At 47.8% G+C, this 17,899-nt stretch overlaps 23 non-coding genes across 23 annotated transcripts; 9 read left to right on the top strand and 14 right to left on the bottom strand.

Moving 5' to 3' along the window:
* Nucleotides 1–451: 451 nt before the first annotated feature.
* Trnaq-uug (transfer RNA glutamine (anticodon UUG)) lies at nucleotides 452–523 on the bottom strand. Its single transcript has one exon. It is a non-coding gene; the product is annotated as a tRNA-Gln (tRNA).
* Nucleotides 524–1,657: 1,134 nt separating this feature from the next.
* On the bottom strand, nucleotides 1,658–1,729 carry Trnaq-uug (transfer RNA glutamine (anticodon UUG)). The gene has a single exon. It is a non-coding gene; the product is annotated as a tRNA-Gln (tRNA).
* A 1,210-nt stretch (nucleotides 1,730–2,939) lies between these two features.
* On the bottom strand, nucleotides 2,940–3,011 carry Trnaq-uug (transfer RNA glutamine (anticodon UUG)). The gene has a single exon. It is a non-coding gene; the product is annotated as a tRNA-Gln (tRNA).
* A 1,134-nt stretch (nucleotides 3,012–4,145) lies between these two features.
* Nucleotides 4,146–4,217, bottom strand: Trnaq-uug (transfer RNA glutamine (anticodon UUG)). Its single transcript has one exon. It is a non-coding gene; the product is annotated as a tRNA-Gln (tRNA).
* A 557-nt stretch (nucleotides 4,218–4,774) lies between these two features.
* On the top strand, nucleotides 4,775–4,846 carry Trnap-ugg (transfer RNA proline (anticodon UGG)). The gene has a single exon. It is a non-coding gene; the product is annotated as a tRNA-Pro (tRNA).
* Nucleotides 4,847–5,352: 506 nt separating this feature from the next.
* Nucleotides 5,353–5,424, bottom strand: Trnaq-uug (transfer RNA glutamine (anticodon UUG)). The gene has a single exon. It is a non-coding gene; the product is annotated as a tRNA-Gln (tRNA).
* Nucleotides 5,425–5,981: 557 nt separating this feature from the next.
* Trnap-ugg (transfer RNA proline (anticodon UGG)) lies at nucleotides 5,982–6,053 on the top strand. The gene has a single exon. It is a non-coding gene; the product is annotated as a tRNA-Pro (tRNA).
* A 1,135-nt stretch (nucleotides 6,054–7,188) lies between these two features.
* Trnap-ugg (transfer RNA proline (anticodon UGG)) lies at nucleotides 7,189–7,260 on the top strand. The gene has a single exon. It is a non-coding gene; the product is annotated as a tRNA-Pro (tRNA).
* Nucleotides 7,261–7,766: 506 nt separating this feature from the next.
* Nucleotides 7,767–7,838, bottom strand: Trnaq-uug (transfer RNA glutamine (anticodon UUG)). The gene has a single exon. It is a non-coding gene; the product is annotated as a tRNA-Gln (tRNA).
* A 557-nt stretch (nucleotides 7,839–8,395) lies between these two features.
* On the top strand, nucleotides 8,396–8,467 carry Trnap-ugg (transfer RNA proline (anticodon UGG)). Its single transcript has one exon. It is a non-coding gene; the product is annotated as a tRNA-Pro (tRNA).
* A 506-nt stretch (nucleotides 8,468–8,973) lies between these two features.
* Nucleotides 8,974–9,045, bottom strand: Trnaq-uug (transfer RNA glutamine (anticodon UUG)). Its single transcript has one exon. It is a non-coding gene; the product is annotated as a tRNA-Gln (tRNA).
* Nucleotides 9,046–10,255: 1,210 nt separating this feature from the next.
* Nucleotides 10,256–10,327, bottom strand: Trnaq-uug (transfer RNA glutamine (anticodon UUG)). The gene has a single exon. It is a non-coding gene; the product is annotated as a tRNA-Gln (tRNA).
* A 1,134-nt stretch (nucleotides 10,328–11,461) lies between these two features.
* On the bottom strand, nucleotides 11,462–11,533 carry Trnaq-uug (transfer RNA glutamine (anticodon UUG)). Its single transcript has one exon. It is a non-coding gene; the product is annotated as a tRNA-Gln (tRNA).
* Nucleotides 11,534–12,090: 557 nt separating this feature from the next.
* Nucleotides 12,091–12,162, top strand: Trnap-ugg (transfer RNA proline (anticodon UGG)). Its single transcript has one exon. It is a non-coding gene; the product is annotated as a tRNA-Pro (tRNA).
* A 506-nt stretch (nucleotides 12,163–12,668) lies between these two features.
* Trnaq-uug (transfer RNA glutamine (anticodon UUG)) lies at nucleotides 12,669–12,740 on the bottom strand. The gene has a single exon. It is a non-coding gene; the product is annotated as a tRNA-Gln (tRNA).
* A 557-nt stretch (nucleotides 12,741–13,297) lies between these two features.
* Trnap-ugg (transfer RNA proline (anticodon UGG)) lies at nucleotides 13,298–13,369 on the top strand. Its single transcript has one exon. It is a non-coding gene; the product is annotated as a tRNA-Pro (tRNA).
* Nucleotides 13,370–13,875: 506 nt separating this feature from the next.
* Trnaq-uug (transfer RNA glutamine (anticodon UUG)) lies at nucleotides 13,876–13,947 on the bottom strand. Its single transcript has one exon. It is a non-coding gene; the product is annotated as a tRNA-Gln (tRNA).
* Nucleotides 13,948–14,504: 557 nt separating this feature from the next.
* Nucleotides 14,505–14,576, top strand: Trnap-ugg (transfer RNA proline (anticodon UGG)). Its single transcript has one exon. It is a non-coding gene; the product is annotated as a tRNA-Pro (tRNA).
* Nucleotides 14,577–15,082: 506 nt separating this feature from the next.
* On the bottom strand, nucleotides 15,083–15,154 carry Trnaq-uug (transfer RNA glutamine (anticodon UUG)). The gene has a single exon. It is a non-coding gene; the product is annotated as a tRNA-Gln (tRNA).
* Nucleotides 15,155–15,711: 557 nt separating this feature from the next.
* Trnap-ugg (transfer RNA proline (anticodon UGG)) lies at nucleotides 15,712–15,783 on the top strand. Its single transcript has one exon. It is a non-coding gene; the product is annotated as a tRNA-Pro (tRNA).
* Nucleotides 15,784–16,289: 506 nt separating this feature from the next.
* Nucleotides 16,290–16,361, bottom strand: Trnaq-uug (transfer RNA glutamine (anticodon UUG)). Its single transcript has one exon. It is a non-coding gene; the product is annotated as a tRNA-Gln (tRNA).
* Nucleotides 16,362–16,918: 557 nt separating this feature from the next.
* Trnap-ugg (transfer RNA proline (anticodon UGG)) lies at nucleotides 16,919–16,990 on the top strand. The gene has a single exon. It is a non-coding gene; the product is annotated as a tRNA-Pro (tRNA).
* A 506-nt stretch (nucleotides 16,991–17,496) lies between these two features.
* On the bottom strand, nucleotides 17,497–17,568 carry Trnaq-uug (transfer RNA glutamine (anticodon UUG)). The gene has a single exon. It is a non-coding gene; the product is annotated as a tRNA-Gln (tRNA).
* Nucleotides 17,569–17,899: the final 331 nt, after the last annotated feature.

Here is a 17,899-nt window from a genome sequence, read left to right as displayed (position 1 = left end):
AGGATTAAGCCGTCTTTGCTCACTTATATCTATACGTAAAGACTGGCACGTACAGCGATTCTATTCGTTTCCCAGGAACTAGTACATCGCATGCACGTTTGTAAAATGCATGCGCATGCAGCACCCAAAACGGAGAGATGTCTTTCCTGCTGGGAGAAACAGCTGAGGGCGTCTTCTCGCAGTTGAACCCCTTACGTTCCGTTATTAATCCTAGTATCAAAAGCATAAGCATTTGGAGCGTCCCCCATTCACGTGTGGACTGCTATTAACAATTTGCGTTACATGATCCTAGCTAAAATTCTGCATATACAATTCCAACTACCGGCTCTTACACATTTCTAGAAACGAGCGCAAAACACAGCGTCAGGTTCCACCGAGACTCGAACTCGGATCGCTGGATTCAACTACCGGCTCTTACACATTTCTAGAAACGAGCGCAAAACACAGCGTCAGGTTCCACCGAGACTCGAACTCGGATCGCTGGATTCAAAGTCCAGAGTGCTAACCATTACACCATGGAACCGGATGCCTGTAGCGGTCTTCAATTCAGTAGCATCATGTCATTAAGCCAATAAGATGAGATGTTATTTCATGTAGCGTCCTCAGGAAGTGTTTGCGTGGCAAATGAAGCAACCAGGTAGGCTGAAAGTCGAAGGTGCACCTTCGAATGTAGCAAGAATTCTTGCCAGTATTCGTACATAAAGTGATGTCGAAGGCTCAGGTAATCAAAATCGCGCAACGGCCACTTTCGTATGGTGCATGCATTGTGCTGGAAGCAGCCTAGCTATGGAAACAGCTATGGACACAGAGTACTGTCGAAAACTGCGTGCTGACACAGAACGCTACGTACTGGGCGGATAGTGCGTGACACGATAGCATTTGCACTTCACACGGTCGAAATACTGACACACAACTCTAGCAGCTCTTTGAGCATTCACATACACTGGTGTTCAGCACAGCTCATGTTGTGGGTGTCGGATTAAGAAAGCTCTTTGAGAATATCGTCCAGATTGTATGCTGCAACTAGCAAGTGCGGCAAGATGTCAGTAGGTGGCGGGGTGCAGACGTGCTTCCTTGTGCGGCCTGTTGGTCTAGGGGTATGATTCCTGCTTTGGTGCAGGAGGTGCCGGGTTCAAATCCCGGACAGGCCCTACTTTTCACTTTCGCGACAACCAAACACTACGATAAACTTGCGAGTTTCTGAAAGTAAGCCATGCAACAGGACAAACTGCATGTGAGCCACCGGCCCAAGAGACTGGCAAGTGCGTCATGTGGAAAGCAATCTACGTGGCAGGATTAAGCCGTCTTCGCTCACTTATATCAATACGTAAAGACTGGCACGTACAGCGATTCTATTCGTTTCCCAGGAACTAGTACATCGCATGCACGTTTGTAAAATGCATGCGCATGCAGCACCCAAAACGGAGAGATGTCTTTCCTGCTGGGAGAAACAGCTGAGGGCGTCTTCTCGCAGTTGAACCCCTTACGTTCCGTTATTAATTCTAGTATCAAAAGCATAAGCATTTGGAGCGTCCCCCATTCACGTGTGGACTGCTATTAACAATTTGCGTTACATGATCCTAGCTAAAATTCTGCATATACAATTCCAACTACCGGCTCGTACACATTTCTAGAAACGAGCGCAAAACACTGCGTCAGGTTCCACCAAGACTCGAACTCGGATCGCTGGATTCAAAGTCCAGAGTGCTAACCATTACACCAAGGAACCGGATGCCTGTAGCGGTCTTCAATTCAGTAGCATCATGTCATTAAGCCAATAAGATGCGATGTTATTTCATGTAGCGTCCTCAGGAAGTGTTTGCGTGGCAAATGAAGCAACCAGGTAGGCTGAAAGTGGAAGGTGCACCTTCGAATGTAGCAAGAATTCTTGCCAGTATTCGTACATAAAGTGATGTCGAAGGCTCAGGTAATCAAAATCGCGCAACGGCCACTTTCGTATGGTGCATGCATTGTGCTGGAAGCAGCCTAGCTATGGAAACAGCTATGGACACAGAGTACTGTCGAAAACTGCGTGCTGACACAGAACGCTACGTAGTGGGCGGATAGTGCGTGACACGATAACATTTGCACTTCACACGGTCGAAATACTGACACACAACTCTAGCAGCTCTTTGAGCATTCACATACACTGGTGTTCAGCACAGCTCATGTTGTGGGTGTCGGATTAAGAAAGCTCTTTGAGAATATCGTCCAGATTGTATGCTGCAACTAGCAAGTGCGGCAAAATGTCAGTAGGTGGCGGGGTGCAGACGTGCGGCCTGTTGGTCTAGGGGTATGATTCTGCTTTGGGTGCAGGATGTCCCGGGTACAAATCCCGGACAGGCCCTATTTTTCACTTTCGCGACAACCAAACACTACGATAAACTTGCGAGTCTCTGAAAGTAAGCCATGCAACAGGACAAACTGCATGTGAGCCACCGGCCCAAGAGACTGGCAAGTGCGTCATGTGGAAAGCAATCTACGTGGCAGGATTAAGCCGTCTTTGCTCACTTATATCTATACGTAAAGACTGGCACGTACAGCGATTCTATTCGTTTCCCAGGAACTAGTACATCGCATGCACGTTTGTAAAATGCATGCGCATGCAGCACCCAAAACGGAGAGATGTCTTTCCTGCTGGGAGAAACAGCTGAGGGCGTCTTCTCGCAGTTGAACCCCTTACGTTCCGTTATTAATCCTAGTATCAAAAGCATAAGCATTTGGAGCGTCCCCCATTCACGTGTGGACTGCTATTAACAATTTGCGTTACATGATCCTAGCTAAAATTCTGCATATACAATTCCAACTACCGGCTCTTACACATTTCTAGAAACGAGCGCAAAACACAGCGTCAGGTTCCACCGAGACTCGAACTCGGATCGCTGGATTCAACTACCGGCTCTTACACATTTCTAGAAACGAGCGCAAAACACAGCGTCAGGTTCCACCGAGACTCGAACTCGGATCGCTGGATTCAAAGTCCAGAGTGCTAACCATTACACCATGGAACCGGATGCCTGTAGCGGTCTTCAATTCAGTAGCATCATGTCATTAAGCCAATAAGATGCGATGTTATTTCATGTAGCGTCCTCAGGAAGTGTTTGCGTGGCAAATGAAGCAACCAGGTAGGCTGAAAGTGGAAGGTGCACCTTCGAATGTAGCAAGAATTCTTGCCAGTATTCGTACATAAAGTGATGTCGAAGGCTCAGGTAATCAAAATCGCGCAACGGCCACTTTCGTATGGTGCATGCATTGTGCTGGAAGCAGCCTAGCTATGGAAACAGCTATGGACACAGAGTACTGTCGAAAACTGCGTGCTGACACAGAACGCTACGTAGTGGGCGGATAGTGCGTGACACGATAACATTTGCACTTCACACGGTCGAAATACTGACACACAACTCTAGCAGCTCTTTGAGCATTCACATACACTGGTGTTCAGCACAGCTCATGTTGTGGGTGTCGGATTAAGAAAGCTCTTTGAGAATATCGTCCAGATTGTATGCTGCAACTAGCAAGTGCGGCAAGATGTCAGTAGGTGGCGGGGTGCAGACGTGCTTCCTTGTGCGGCCTGTTGGTCTAGGGGTATGATTCCTGCTTTGGTGCAGGAGGTGCCGGGTTCAAATCCCGGACAGGCCCTACTTTTCACTTTCGCGACAACCAAACACTACGATAAACTTGCGAGTTTCTGAAAGTAAGCCATGCAACAGGACAAACTGCATGTGAGCCACCGGCCCAAGAGACTGGCAAGTGCGTCATGTGGAAAGCAATCTACGTGGCAGGATTAAGCCGTCTTCGCTCACTTATATCAATACGTAAAGACTGGCACGTACAGCGATTCTATTCGTTTCCCAGGAACTAGTACATCGCATGCACGTTTGTAAAATGCATGCGCATGCAGCACCCAAAACGGAGAGATGTCTTTCCTGCTGGGAGAAACAGCTGAGGGCGTCTTCTCGCAGTTGAACCCCTTACGTTCCGTTATTAATTCTAGTATCAAAAGCATAAGCATTTGGAGCGTCCCCCATTCACGTGTGGACTGCTATTAACAATTTGCGTTACATGATCCTAGCTAAAATTCTGCATATACAATTCCAACTACCGGCTCGTACACATTTCTAGAAACGAGCGCAAAACACAGCGTCAGGTTCCACCAAGACTCGAACTCGGATCGCTGGATTCAAAGTCCAGAGTGCTAACCATTACACCAAGGAACCGGATGCCTGTAGCGGTCTTCAATTCAGTAGCATCATGTCATTAAGCCAATAAGATGCGATGTTATTTCATGTAGCGTCCTCAGGAAGTGTTTGCGTGGCAAATGAAGCAACCAGGTAGGCTGAAAGTGGAAGGTGCACCTTCGAATGTAGCAAGAATTCTTGCCAGTATTCGTACATAAAGTGATGTCGAAGGCTCAGGTAATCAAAATCGCGCAACGGCCACTTTCGTATGGTGCATGCATTGTGCTGGAAGCAGCCTAGCTATGGAAACAGCTATGGACACAGAGTACTGTCGAAAACTGCGTGCTGACACAGAACGCTACGTAGTGGGCGGATAGTGCGTGACACGATAACATTTGCACTTCACACGGTCGAAATACTGACACACAACTCTAGCAGCTCTTTCAGCATTCACATACACTGGTGTTCAGCACAGCTCATGTTGTGGGTGTCGGATTAAGAAAGCTCTTTGAGAATATCGTCCAGATTGTATGCTGCAACTAGCAAGTGCGGCAAGATGTCAGTAGGTGGCGGGGTGCAGACGTGCTTCCTTGTGCGGCCTGTTGGTCTAGGGGTATGATTCCTGCTTTGGGTGCAGGAGGTCCCGGGTTCAAATCCCGGACAGGCCCTACTTTTCACTTTCGCGACAACCAAACACTACGATAAACTTGCGAGTTTCTGAAAGTAAGCCATGCAACAGGACAAACTGCATGTGAGCCACCGGCCCAAGAGACTGGCAAGTGCGTCATGTGGAAAGCAATCTACGTGGCAGGATTAAGCCGTCTTCGCTCACTTATATCTATACGTAAAGACTGGCACGTACAGCGATTCTATTCGTTTCCCAGGAACTAGTACATCGCATGCACGTTTGTATAATGCATGCGCATGCAGCACCCAAAACGGAGAGATGTCTTTCCTGCTGGGAGAAACAGCTGAGGGCGTCTTCTCGCAGTTGAACCCCTTACGTTCCGTTATTAATTCTAGTATCAAAAGCATAAGCATTTGGAGCGTCCCCCATTCACGTGTGGACTGCTATTAACAATTTGCGTTACATGATCCTAGCTAAAATTCTGCATATACAATTCCAACTACCGGCTCGTACACATTTCTAGAAACGAGCGCAAAACACTGCGTCAGGTTCCACCAAGACTCGAACTCGGATCGCTGGATTCAAAGTCCAGAGTGCTAACCATTACACCAAGGAACCGGATGCCTGTAGCGGTCTTCAATTCAGTAGCATCATGTCATTAAGCCAATAAGATGCGATGTTATTTCATGTAGCGTCCTCAGGAAGTGTTTGCGTGGCAAATGAAGCAACCAGGTAGGCTGAAAGTGGAAGGTGCACCTTCGAATGTAGCAAGAATTCTTGCCAGTATTCGTACATAAAGTGATGTCGAAGGCTCAGGTAATCAAAATCGCGCAACGGCCACTTTCGTATGGTGCATGCATTGTGCTGGAAGCAGCCTAGCTATGGAAACAGCTATGGACACAGAGTACTGTCGAAAACTGCGTGCTGACACAGAACGCTACGTAGTGGGCGGATAGTGCGTGACACGATAACATTTGCACTTCACACGGTCGAAATACTGACACACAACTCTAGCAGCTCTTTGAGCATTCACATACACTGGTGTTCAGCACAGCTCATGTTGTGGGTGTCGGATTAAGAAAGCTCTTTGAGAATATCGTCCAGATTGTATGCTGCAACTAGCAAGTGCGGCAAGATGTCAGTATGTGGCGGGGTGCAGACGTGCTTCCTTGTGCGGCCTGTTGGTCTAGGGGTATGATTCCTGCTTTGGGTGCAGGAGGTCCCGGGTTCAAATCCCGGACAGGCCCTACTTTTCACTTTCGCGACAACCAAACACTACGATAAACTTGCGAGTTTCTGAAAGTAAGCCATGCAACAGGACAAACTGCATGTGAGCCACCGGCCCAAGAGACTGGCAAGTGCGTCATGTGGAAAGCAATCTACGTGGCAGGATTAAGCCGTCTTCGCTCACTTATATCTATACGTAAAGACTGGCACGTACAGCGATTCTATTCGTTTCCCAAGAACTAGTACATCGCATGCACGTTTGTAAAATGCATGAGCATGCAGCACCCAAAACGGAGAGATGTCTTTCCTGCTGGGAGAAACAGCTGAGGGCGTCTTCTCGCAGTTGAACCCCTTACGTTCCGTTATTAATCCTAGTATCAAAAGCATAAGCATTTGGAGCGTCCCCCATTCACGTGTGGACTGCTATTAACAATTTGCGTTACATGATCCTAGCTAAAATTCTGCATATACAATTACAACTACCGGCTCGTACACATTTCTAGAAACGAGCGCAAAACACTGCGTCAGGTTCCACCAAGACTCAAACTCGGATCGCTGGATTCAAAGTCCAGAGTGCTAACCATTACACCAAGGAACCGGATGCCTGTAGCGGTCTTCAATTCAGTAGCATCATGTCATTAAGCCTATAAGATGCGATGTTATTTCATGTAGCGTCCTCAGGAAGTGTTTGCGTGGCAAATGAAGCAACCAGGTAGGCTGAAAGTGGAAGGTGCACCTTCGAATGTAGCAAGAATTCTTGCCAGTATTCGTACATAAAGTGATGTCGAAGGCTCAGGTAATCAAAATCGCGCAACGGCCACTTTCGTATGGTGCATGCATTGTGCTGGAAGCAGCCTAGCTATGGAAACAGCTATGGACACAGAGTACTGTCGAAAACTGCGTGCTGACACAGAACGCTACGTAGTGGGCGGATAGTGCGTGACACGATAACATTTGCACTTCACACGGTCGAAATACTGACACACAACTCTAGCAGCTCTTTGAGCATTCACATACACTGGTGTTCAGCACAGCTCATGTTGTGGGTGTCGGATTAAGAAAGCTCTTTGAGAATATCGTCCAGATTGAATGCTGCAACTAGCAAGTGCGGCAAGATGTCAGTAGGTGGCGGGGTGCAGACGTGCTTCCTTGTGCGGCCTGTTGGTCTAGGGGTATGATTCCTGCTTTGGGTGCAGGATGTCCCGCGTTCAAATCCCGGACAGGCCCTATTTTTCACTTTCGCGACAACCAAACACTACGATAAACTTGCGAGTCTCTGAAAGTAAGCCATGCAACAGGACAAACTGCATGTGAGCCACCGGCCCAAGAGACTGGCAAGTGCGTCATGTGGAAAGCAATCTACGTGGCAGGATTAAGCCGTCTTCGCACACTTATATCTATACGTAAAGACTGGCACGTACAGCGATTCTATTCGTTTCCCAGGAACTAGTACATCGCATGCACGTTTGTAAAATGCATGCGCATGCAGCACCCAAAACGGAGAGATGTCTTTCCTGCTGGGAGAAACAGCTGAGGGCGTCTTCTCGCAGTTGAACCCCTTACGTTCCGTAATTAATCCTAGTATCAAAAGCATAAGCATTCGGAGCGTCCCCCATTCACGTGTGGACTGCTATTAACAATTTGCGTTACATGATCCTAGCTAAAATTCTGCATATACAATTCCAACTACCGGCTCGTACACATTTCTAGAAACGAGCGCAAAACACTGCGTCAGGTTCCACCAAGACTCGAACTCGGATCGCTGGATTCAAAGTCCAGAGTGCTAACCATTACACCAAGGAACCGGATGCCTGTAGCGGTCTTCAATTCAGTAGCATCATGTCATTAAGCCAATAAGATGCGATGTTATTTCATGTAGCGTCCTCAGGAAGTGTTTGCGTGGCAAATGAAGCAACCAGGTAGGCTGAAAGTGGAAGGTGCACCTTCGAATGTAGCAAGAATTCTTGCCAGTATTCGTACATAAAGTGATGTCGAAGGCTCAGGTAATCAAAATCGCGCAACGGCCACTTTCGTATGGTGCATGCATTGTGCTGGAAGCAGCCTAGCTATGGAAACAGCTATGGACACAGAGTACTGTCGAAAACTGCGTGCTGACACAGAACGCTACGTAGTGGGCGGATAGTGCGTGACACGATAACATTTGCACTTCACACGGTCGAAATACTGACACACAACTCTAGCAGCTCTTTCAGCATTCACATACACTGGTGTTCAGCACAGCTCATGTTGTGGGTGTCGGATTAAGAAAGCTCTTTGAGAATATCGTCCAGATTGTATGCTGCAACTAGCAAGTGCGGCAAGATGTCAGTAGGTGGCGGGGTGCAGACGTGCTTCCTTGTGCGGCCTGTTGGTCTAGGGGTATGATTCCTGCTTTGGGTGCAGGATGTCCCGGGTTCAAATCCCGGACAGGCCCTACTTTTCACTTTCGCGACAACCAAACACTACGATAAACTTGCGAGTTTCTGAAAGTAAGCCATGCAACAGGACAAACTGCATGTGAGCCACCGGCCCAAGAGACTGGCAAGTGCGTCATGTGGAAAGCAATCTACGTGGCAGGATTAAGCCGTCTTCGCTCACTTATATCTATACGTAAAGACTGGCACGTACAGCGATTCTATTCGTTTCCCAGGAACTAGTACATCGCATGCACGTTTGTAAAATGCATGCGCATGCAGCACCCAAAACGGAGAGATGTCTTTCCTGCTGGGAGAAACAGCTGAGGGCGTCTTCTCGCAGTTGAACCCCTTACGTTCCGTTATTAATCCTAGTATCAAAAGCATAAGCATTTGGAGCGTCCCCCATTCACGTGTGGACTGCTATTTACAATTTGCGTTACATGATCATAGCTAAAATTCTGCATATACAATTCCAACTACCGGCTCGTACACATTTCTAGAAACGAGCGCAAAACACTGCGTCAGGTTCCACCAAGACTCGAACTCGGATCGCTGGATTCAAAGTCCAGAGTGCTAACCATTACACCAAGGAACCGGATGCCTGTAGCGGTCTTCAATTCAGTAGCATCATGTCATTAAGCCAATAAGATGCGATGTTATTTCATGTAGCGTCCTCAGGAAGTGTTTGCGTGGCAAATGAAGCAACCAGGTAGGCTGAAAGTGGAAGGTGCACCTTCGAATGTAGCAAGAATTCTTGCCAGTATTCGTACATAAAGTGATGTCGAAGGCTCAGGTAATCAAAATCGCGCAACGGCCACTTTCGTATGGTGCATGCATTGTGCTGGAAGCAGCCTAGCTATGGAAACAGCTATGGACACAGAGTACTGTCGAAAACTGCGTGCTGACACAGAACGCTACGTAGTGGGCGGATAGTGCGTGACACGATAACATTTGCACTTCACACGGTCGAAATACTGACACACAACTCTAGCAGCTCTTTCAGCATTCACATACACTGGTGTTCAGCACAGCTCATGTTGTGGGTGTCGGATTAAGAAAGCTCTTTGAGAATATCGTCCAGATTGTATGCTGCAACTAGCAAGTGCGGCAAAATGTCAGTAGGTGGCGGGGTGCAGACGTGCGGCCTGTTGGTCTAGGTGTATGATTCTGCTTTGGGTGCAGGATGTCCCGGGTACAAATCCCGGACAGGCCCTATTTTTCACTTTCGCGACAACCAAACACTACGATAAACTTGCGAGTCTCTGAAAGTAAGCCATGCAACAGGACAAACTGCATGTGAGCCACCGGCCCAAGAGACTGGCAAGTGCGTCATGTGGAAAGCAATCCACGTGGCAGGATTAAGCCGTCTTTGCTCACTTATATCTATACGTAAAGACTGGCACGTACAGCGATTCTATTCGTTTCCCAGGAACTAGTACATCGCATGCACGTTTGTAAAATGCATGCGCATGCAGCACCCAAAACGGAGAGATGTCTTTCCTGCTGGGAGAAACAGCTGAGGGCGTCTTCTCGCAGTTGAACCCCTTACGTTCCGTTATTAATCCTAGTATCAAAAGCATAAGCATTTGGAGCGTCCCCCATTCACGTGTGGACTGCTATTAACAATTTGCGTTACATGATCCTAGCTAAAATTCTGCATATACAATTCCAACTACCGGCTCTTACACATTTCTAGAAACGAGCGCAAAACACAGCGTCAGGTTCCACCGAGACTCGAACTCGGATCGCTGGATTCAACTACCGGCTCTTACACATTTCTAGAAACGAGCGCAAAACACAGCGTCAGGTTCCACCGAGACTCGAACTCGGATCGCTGGATTCAAAGTCCAGAGTGCTAACCATTACACCATGGAACCGGATGCCTGTAGCGGTCTTCAATTCAGTAGCATCATGTCATTAAGCCAATAAGATGAGATGTTATTTCATGTAGCGTCCTCAGGAAGTGTTTGCGTGGCAAATGAAGCAACCAGGTAGGCTGAAAGTCGAAGGTGCACCTTCGAATGTAGCAAGAATTCTTGCCAGTATTCGTACATAAAGTGATGTCGAAGGCTCAGGTAATCAAAATCGCGCAACGGCCACTTTCGTATGGTGCATGCATTGTGCTGGAAGCAGCCTAGCTATGGAAACAGCTATGGACACAGAGTACTGTCGAAAACTGCGTGCTGACACAGAACGCTACGTAGTGGGCGGATAGTGCGTGACACGATAGCATTTGCACTTCACACGGTCGAAATACTGACACACAACTCTAGCAGCTCTTTGAGCATTCACATACACTGGTGTTCAGCACAGCTCATGTTGTGGGTGTCGGATTAAGAAAGCTCTTTGAGAATATCGTCCAGATTGTATGCTGCAACTAGCAAGTGCGGCAAGATGTCAGTAGGTGGCGGGGTGCAGACGTGCTTCCTTGTGCGGCCTGTTGGTCTAGGGGTATGATTCCTGCTTTGGTGCAGGAGGTGCCGGGTTCAAATCCCGGACAGGCCCTACTTTTCACTTTCGCGACAACCAAACACTACGATAAACTTGCGAGTTTCTGAAAGTAAGCCATGCAACAGGACAAACTGCACGTGAGCCACCGGCCCAAGAGACTGGCAAGTGCGTCATGTGGAAAGCAATCTACGTGGCAGGATTAAGCCGTCTTCGCTCACTTATATCTATACGTAAAGACTGGCACGTACAGCGATTCTATTCGTTTCCCAGGAACTAGTACATCGCATGCACGTTTGTAAAATGCATGCGCATGCAGCACCCAAAACGGAGAGATGTCTTTCCTGCTGGGAGAAACAGCTGAGGGCGTCTTCTCGCAGTTGAACCCCTTACGTTCCGTTATTAATTCTAGTATCAAAAGCATAAGCATTTGGAGCGTCCCCCATTCACGTGTGGACTGCTATTAACAATTTGCGTTACATGATCCTAGCTAAAATTCTGCATATACAATTCCAACTACCGGCTCTTACACATTTCTAGAACCGAGCGCAAAACACAGCGTCAGGTTCCACCGAGACTCGAACTCGGATCGCTGGATTCAAAGTCCAGAGTGCTAACCATTACACCATGGAACCGGATGCCTGTAGCGGTCTTCAATTCAGTAGCATCATGTCATTAAGCCAATAAGACGCGATGTTATTTCATGTAGCGTCCTCAGGAAGTGTTTGCGTGGCAAATGAAGCAACCAGGTAGGCTGAAAGTGGAAGGTGCACCTTCGAATGTAGCAAGAATTCTTGCCAGTATTCGTACATAAAGTGATGTCGAAGGCTCAGGTAATCAAAATCGCGCAACGGCCACTTTCGTATGGTGCATGCATTGTGCTGGAAGCAGCCTAGCTATGGAAACAGCTATGGACACAGAGTACTGTCGAAAACTGCGTGCTGACACAGAACGCTACGTAGTGGGCGGATAGTGCGTGACACGATAACATTTGCACTTCACACGGTCGAAATACTGACACACAACTCTAGCAGCTCTTTGAGCATTCACATACACTGGTGTTCAGCACAGCTCATGTTGTGGGTGTCGGATTAAGAAAGCTCTTTGAGAATATCGTCCAGATTGTATGCTGCAACTAGCAAGTGCGGCAAGATGTCAGTAGGTGGCGGGGTGCAGACGTGCTTCCTTGTGCGGCCTGTTGGTCTAGGGGTATGATTCCTGCTTTGGGTGCAGGAGGTCCCGGGTTCAAATCCCGGACAGGCCCTACTTTTCACTTTCGCGACAACCAAACACTACGATAAACTTGCGAGTTTCTGAAAGTAAGCCATGCAACAGGACAAACTGCATGTGAGCCACCGGCCCAAGAGACTGGCAAGTGCGTCATGTGGAAAGCAATCTACGTGGCAGGATTAAGCCGTCTTCGCTCACTTATATCTATACGTAAAGACTGGCACGTACAGCGATTCTATTCGTTTCCCAGGAACTAGTACATCGCATGCACGTTTGTAAAATGCATGCGCATGCAGCACCCAAAACGGAGAGATGTCTTTCCTGCTGGGAGAAACAGCTGAGGGCGTCTTCTCGCAGTTGAACCCCTTACGTTCCGTTATTAATCCTAGTATCAAAAGCATAAGCATTTGGAGCGTCCCCCATTCACGTGTGGACTGCTATTAACAATTTGCGTTACATGATCCTAGCTAAAATTCTGCATATACAATTCCAACTACCGGCTCGTACACATTTCTAGAAACGAGCGCAAAACACTGCGTCAGGTTCCACCAAGACTCGAACTCGGATCGCTGGATTCAAAGTCCAGAGTGCTAACCATTACACCATGGAACCGGATGCCTGTAGCGGTCTTCAATTCAGTAGCATCATGTCATTAAGCCAATAAGATGCGATGTTATTTCATGTAGCGTCCTCAGGAAGTGTTTGCGTGGCAAATGAAGCAACCAGGTAGGCTGAAAGTGGAAGGTGCACCTTCGAATGTAGCAAGAATTCTTGCCAGTATTCGTACATAAAGTGATGTCGAAGGCTCAGGTAATCAAAATCGCGCAACGGCCACTTTCGTATGGTGCATGCATTGTGCTGGAAGCAGCCTAGCTATGGAAACAGCTATGGACACAGAGTACTGTCGAAAACTGCGTGCTGACACAGAACGCTACGTAGTGGGCGGATAGTGCGTGACACGATAACATTTGCACTTCACACGGTCGAAATACTGACACACAACTCTAGCAGCTCTTTGAGCATTCACATACACTGGTGTTCAGCACAGCTCATGTTGTGGGTGTCGGATTAAGAAAGCTCTTTGAGAATATGGTCCAGATTGTATGCTGCAACTAGCAAGTGCGGCAAGATGTCAGTAGGTGGCGGGGTGCAGACGTGCTTCCTTGTGCGGCCTGTTGGTCTAGGGGTATGATTCCTGCTTTGGGTGCAGGATGTCCCGGGTTCAAATCCCGGACAGGCCCTATTTTTCACTTTCGCGACAACCAAACACTACGATAAACTTGCGAGTCTCTGAAAGTAAGCCATGCAACAGGACAAACTGCATGTGAGCCACCGGCCCAAGAGACTGGCAAGTGCGTCATGTGGAAAGCAATCTACGTGGCAGGATTAAGCCGTCTTTGCTCACTTATATCTATACGTAAAGACTGGCACGTACAGCGATTCTATTCGTTTCCCAGGAACTAGTACATCGCATGCACGTTTGTAAAATGCATGCGCATGCAGCACCCAAAACGGAGAGATGTCTTTCCTGCTGGGAGAAACAGCTGAGGGCGTCTTCTCGCAGTTGAACCCCTTACGTTCCGTTATTAATCCTAGTATCAAAAGCATAAGCATTTGGAGCGTCCCCCATTCACGTGTGGACTGCTATTAACAATTTGCGTTACATGATCCTAGCTAAAATTCTGCATATACAATTCCAACTACCGGCTCTTACACATTTCTAGAACCGAGCGCAAAACACAGCGTCAGGTTCCACCGAGACTCGAACTCGGATCGCTGGATTCAAAGTCCAGAGTGCTAACCATTACACCATGGAACCGGATGCCTGTAGCGGTCTTCAATTCAGTAGCATCATGTCATTAAGCCAATAAGATGCGATGTTATTTCATGTAGCGTCCTCAGGAAGTGTTTGCGTGGCAAATGAAGCAACCAGGTAGGCTGAAAGTGGAAGGTGCACCTTCGAATGTAGCAAGAATTCTTGCCAGTATTCGTACATAAAGTGATGTCGAAGGCTCAGGTAATCAAAATCGCGCAACGGCCACTTTCGTATGGTGCATGCATTGTGCTGGAAGCAGCCTAGCTATGGAAACAGCTATGGACACAGAGTACTGTCGAAAACTGCGTGCTGACACAGAACGCTACGTAGTGGGCGGATAGTGCGTGACACGATAACATTTGCACTTCACACGGTCGAAATACTGACACACAACTCTAGCAGCTCTTTGAGCATTCACATACACTGGTGTTCAGCACAGCTCATGTTGTGGGTGTCGGATTAAGAAAGCTCTTTGAGAATATCGTCCAGATTGTATGCTGCAACTAGCAAGTGCGGCAAGATGTCAGTAGGTGGCGGGGTGCAGACGTGCTTCCTTGTGCGGCCTGTTGGTCTAGGGGTATGATTCCTGCTTTGGGTGCAGGAGGTGCCGGGTTCAAATCCCGGACAGGCCCTACTTTTCACTTTCGCGACAACCAAACACTACGATAAACTTGCGAGTTTCTGAAAGTAAGCCATGCAACAGGACAAACTGCATGTGAGCCACCGGCCCAAGAGACTGGCAAGTGCGTCATGTGGAAAGCAATCTACGTGGCAGGATTAAGCCGTCTTCGCTCACTTATATCTATACGTAAAGACTGGCACGTACAGCGATTCTATTCGTTTCCCAGGAACTAGTACATCGCATGCACGTTTGTAAAATGCATGCGCATGCAGCACCCAAAACGGAGAGATGTCTTTCCTGCTGGGAGAAACAGCTGAGGGCGTCTTCTCGCAGTTGAACCCCTTACGTTCCGTTATTAATCCTAGTATCAAAAGCATAAGCATTTGGAGCGTCCCCCATTCACGTGTGGACTGCTATTAACAATTTGCGTTACATGATCCTAGCTAAAATTCTGCATATACAATTCCAACTACCGGCTCGTACACATTTCTAGAAACGAGCGCAAAACACTGCGTCAGGTTCCACCAAGACTCGAACTCGGATCGCTGGATTCAAAGTCCAGAGTGCTAACCATTACACCAAGGAACCGGATGCCTGTAGCGGTCTTCAATTCAGTAGCATCATGTCATTAAGCCAATAAGATGCGATGTTATTTCATGTAGCGTCCTCAGGAAGTGTTTGCGTGGCAAATGAAGCAACCAGGTAGGCTGAAAGTGGAAGGTGCACCTTCGAATGTAGCAAGAATTCTTGCCAGTATTCGTACATAAAGTGATGTCGAAGGCTCAGGTAATCAAAATCGCGCAACGGCCACTTTCGTATGGTGCATGCATTGTGCTGGAAGCAGCCTAGCTATGGAAACAGCTATGGACACAGAGTACTGTCGAAAACTGCGTGCTGACACAGAACGCTACGTAGTGGGCGGATAGTGCGTGACACGATAACATTTGCACTTCACACGGTCGAAATACTGACACACAACTCTAGCAGCTCTTTGAGCATTCACATACACTGGTGTTCAGCACAGCTCATGTTGTGGGTGTCGGATTAAGAAAGCTCTTTGAGAATATGGTCCAGATTGTATGCTGCAACTAGCAAGTGCGGCAAGATGTCAGTAGGTGGCGGGGTGCAGACGTGCTTCCTTGTGCGGCCTGTTGGTCTAGGGGTATGATTCCTGCTTTGGGTGCAGGATGTCCCGGGTTCAAATCCCGGACAGGCCCTATTTTTCACTTTCGCGACAACCAAACACTACGATAAACTTGCGAGTCTCTGAAAGTAAGCCATGCAACAGGACAAACTGCATGTGAGCCACCGGCCCAAGAGACTGGCAAGTGCGTCATGTGGAAAGCAATCTACGTGGCAGGATTAAGCCGTCTTTGCTCACTTATATCTATACGTAAAGACTGGCACGTACAGCGATTCTATTCGTTTCCCAGGAACTAGTACATCGCATGCACGTTTGTAAAATGCATGCGCATGCAGCACCCAAAACGGAGAGATGTCTTTCCTGCTGGGAGAAACAGCTGAGGGCGTCTTCTCGCAGTTGAACCCCTTACGTTCCGTTATTAATCCTAGTATCAAAAGCATAAGCATTTGGAGCGTCCCCCATTCACGTGTGGACTGCTATTAACAATTTGCGTTACATGATCCTAGCTAAAATTCTGCATATACAATTCCAACTACCGGCTCTTACACATTTCTAGAACCGAGCGCAAAACACAGCGTCAGGTTCCACCGAGACTCGAACTCGGATCGCTGGATTCAAAGTCCAGAGTGCTAACCATTACACCATGGAACCGGATGCCTGTAGCGGTCTTCAATTCAGTAGCATCATGTCATTAAGCCAATAAGATGCGATGTTATTTCATGTAGCGTCCTCAGGAAGTGTTTGCGTGGCAAATGAAGCAACCAGGTAGGCTGAAAGTGGAAGGTGCACATTCGAATGTAGCAAGAATTCTTGCCAGTATTCGTACATAAAGTGATGTCGAAGGCTCAGGTAATCAAAATCGCGCAACGGCCACTTTCGTATGGTGCATGCATTGTGCTGGAAGCAGCCTAGCTATGGAAACAGCTATGGACACAGAGTACTGTCGAAAACTGCGTGCTGACACAGAACGCTACGTAGTGGGCGGATAGTGCGTGACACGATAACATTTGCACTTCACACGGTCGAAATACTGACACACAACTCTAGCAGCTCTTTGAGCATTCACATACACTGGTGTTCAGCACAGCTCATGTTGTGGGTGTCGGATTAAGAAAGCTCTTTGAGAATATCGTCCAGATTGTATGCTGCAACTAGCAAGTGCGGCAAGATGTCAGTAGGTGGCGGGGTGCAGACGTGCTTCCTTGTGCGGCCTGTTGGTCTAGGGGTATGATTCCTGCTTTGGGTGCAGGAGGTGCCGGGTTCAAATCCCGGACAGGCCCTACTTTTCACTTTCGCGACAACCAAACACTACGATAAACTTGCGAGTTTCTGAAAGTAAGCCATGCAACAGGACAAACTGCATGTGAGCCACCGGCCCAAGAGACTGGCAAGTGCGTCATGTGGAAAGCAATCTACGTGGCAGGATTAAGCCGTCTTCGCTCACTTATATCTATACGTAAAGACTGGCACGTACAGCGATTCTATTCGTTTCCCAGGAACTAGTACATCGCATGCACGTTTGTAAAATGCATGCGCATGCAGCACCCAAAACGGAGAGATGTCTTTCCTGCTGGGAGAAACAGCTGAGGGCGTCTTCTCGCAGTTGAACCCCTTACGTTCCGTTATTACTCCTAGTATCAAAAGCATAAGCATTTGGAGCGTCCCCCATTCACGTGTGGACTGCTATTAACAATTTGCGTTACATGATCCTAGCTAAAATTCTGCATATACAATTCCAACTACCGGCTCGTACACATTTCTAGAAACGAGCGCAAAACACTGCGTCAGGTTCCACCAAGACTCGAACTCGGATCGCTGGATTCAAAGTCCAGAGTGCTAACCATTACACCAAGGAACCGGATGCCTGTAGCGGTCTTCAATTCAGTAGCATCATGTCATTAAGCCAATAAGATGCGATGTTATTTCATGTAGCGTCCTCAGGAAGTGTTTGCGTGGCAAATGAAGCAACCAGGTAGGCTGAAAGTGGAAGGTGCACCTTCGAATGTAGCAAGAATTCTTGCCAGTATTCGTACATAAAGTGATGTCGAAGGCTCAGGTAATCAAAATCGCGCAACGGCCACTTTCGTATGGTGCATGCATTGTGCTGGAAGCAGCCTAGCTATGGAAACAGCTATGGACACAGAGTACTGTCGAAAACTGCGTGCTGACACAGAACGCTACGTAGTGGG

This window comes from Schistocerca cancellata, chromosome 2 (assembly GCF_023864275.1).
Source record: "Schistocerca cancellata isolate TAMUIC-IGC-003103 chromosome 2, iqSchCanc2.1, whole genome shotgun sequence".
Classification (NCBI taxonomy): domain Eukaryota; kingdom Metazoa; phylum Arthropoda; class Insecta; order Orthoptera; family Acrididae; genus Schistocerca; species Schistocerca cancellata.
Note: the sequence above shows the minus strand (reverse complement) of the source record. Positions and strands in the feature narration are given on the sequence as shown.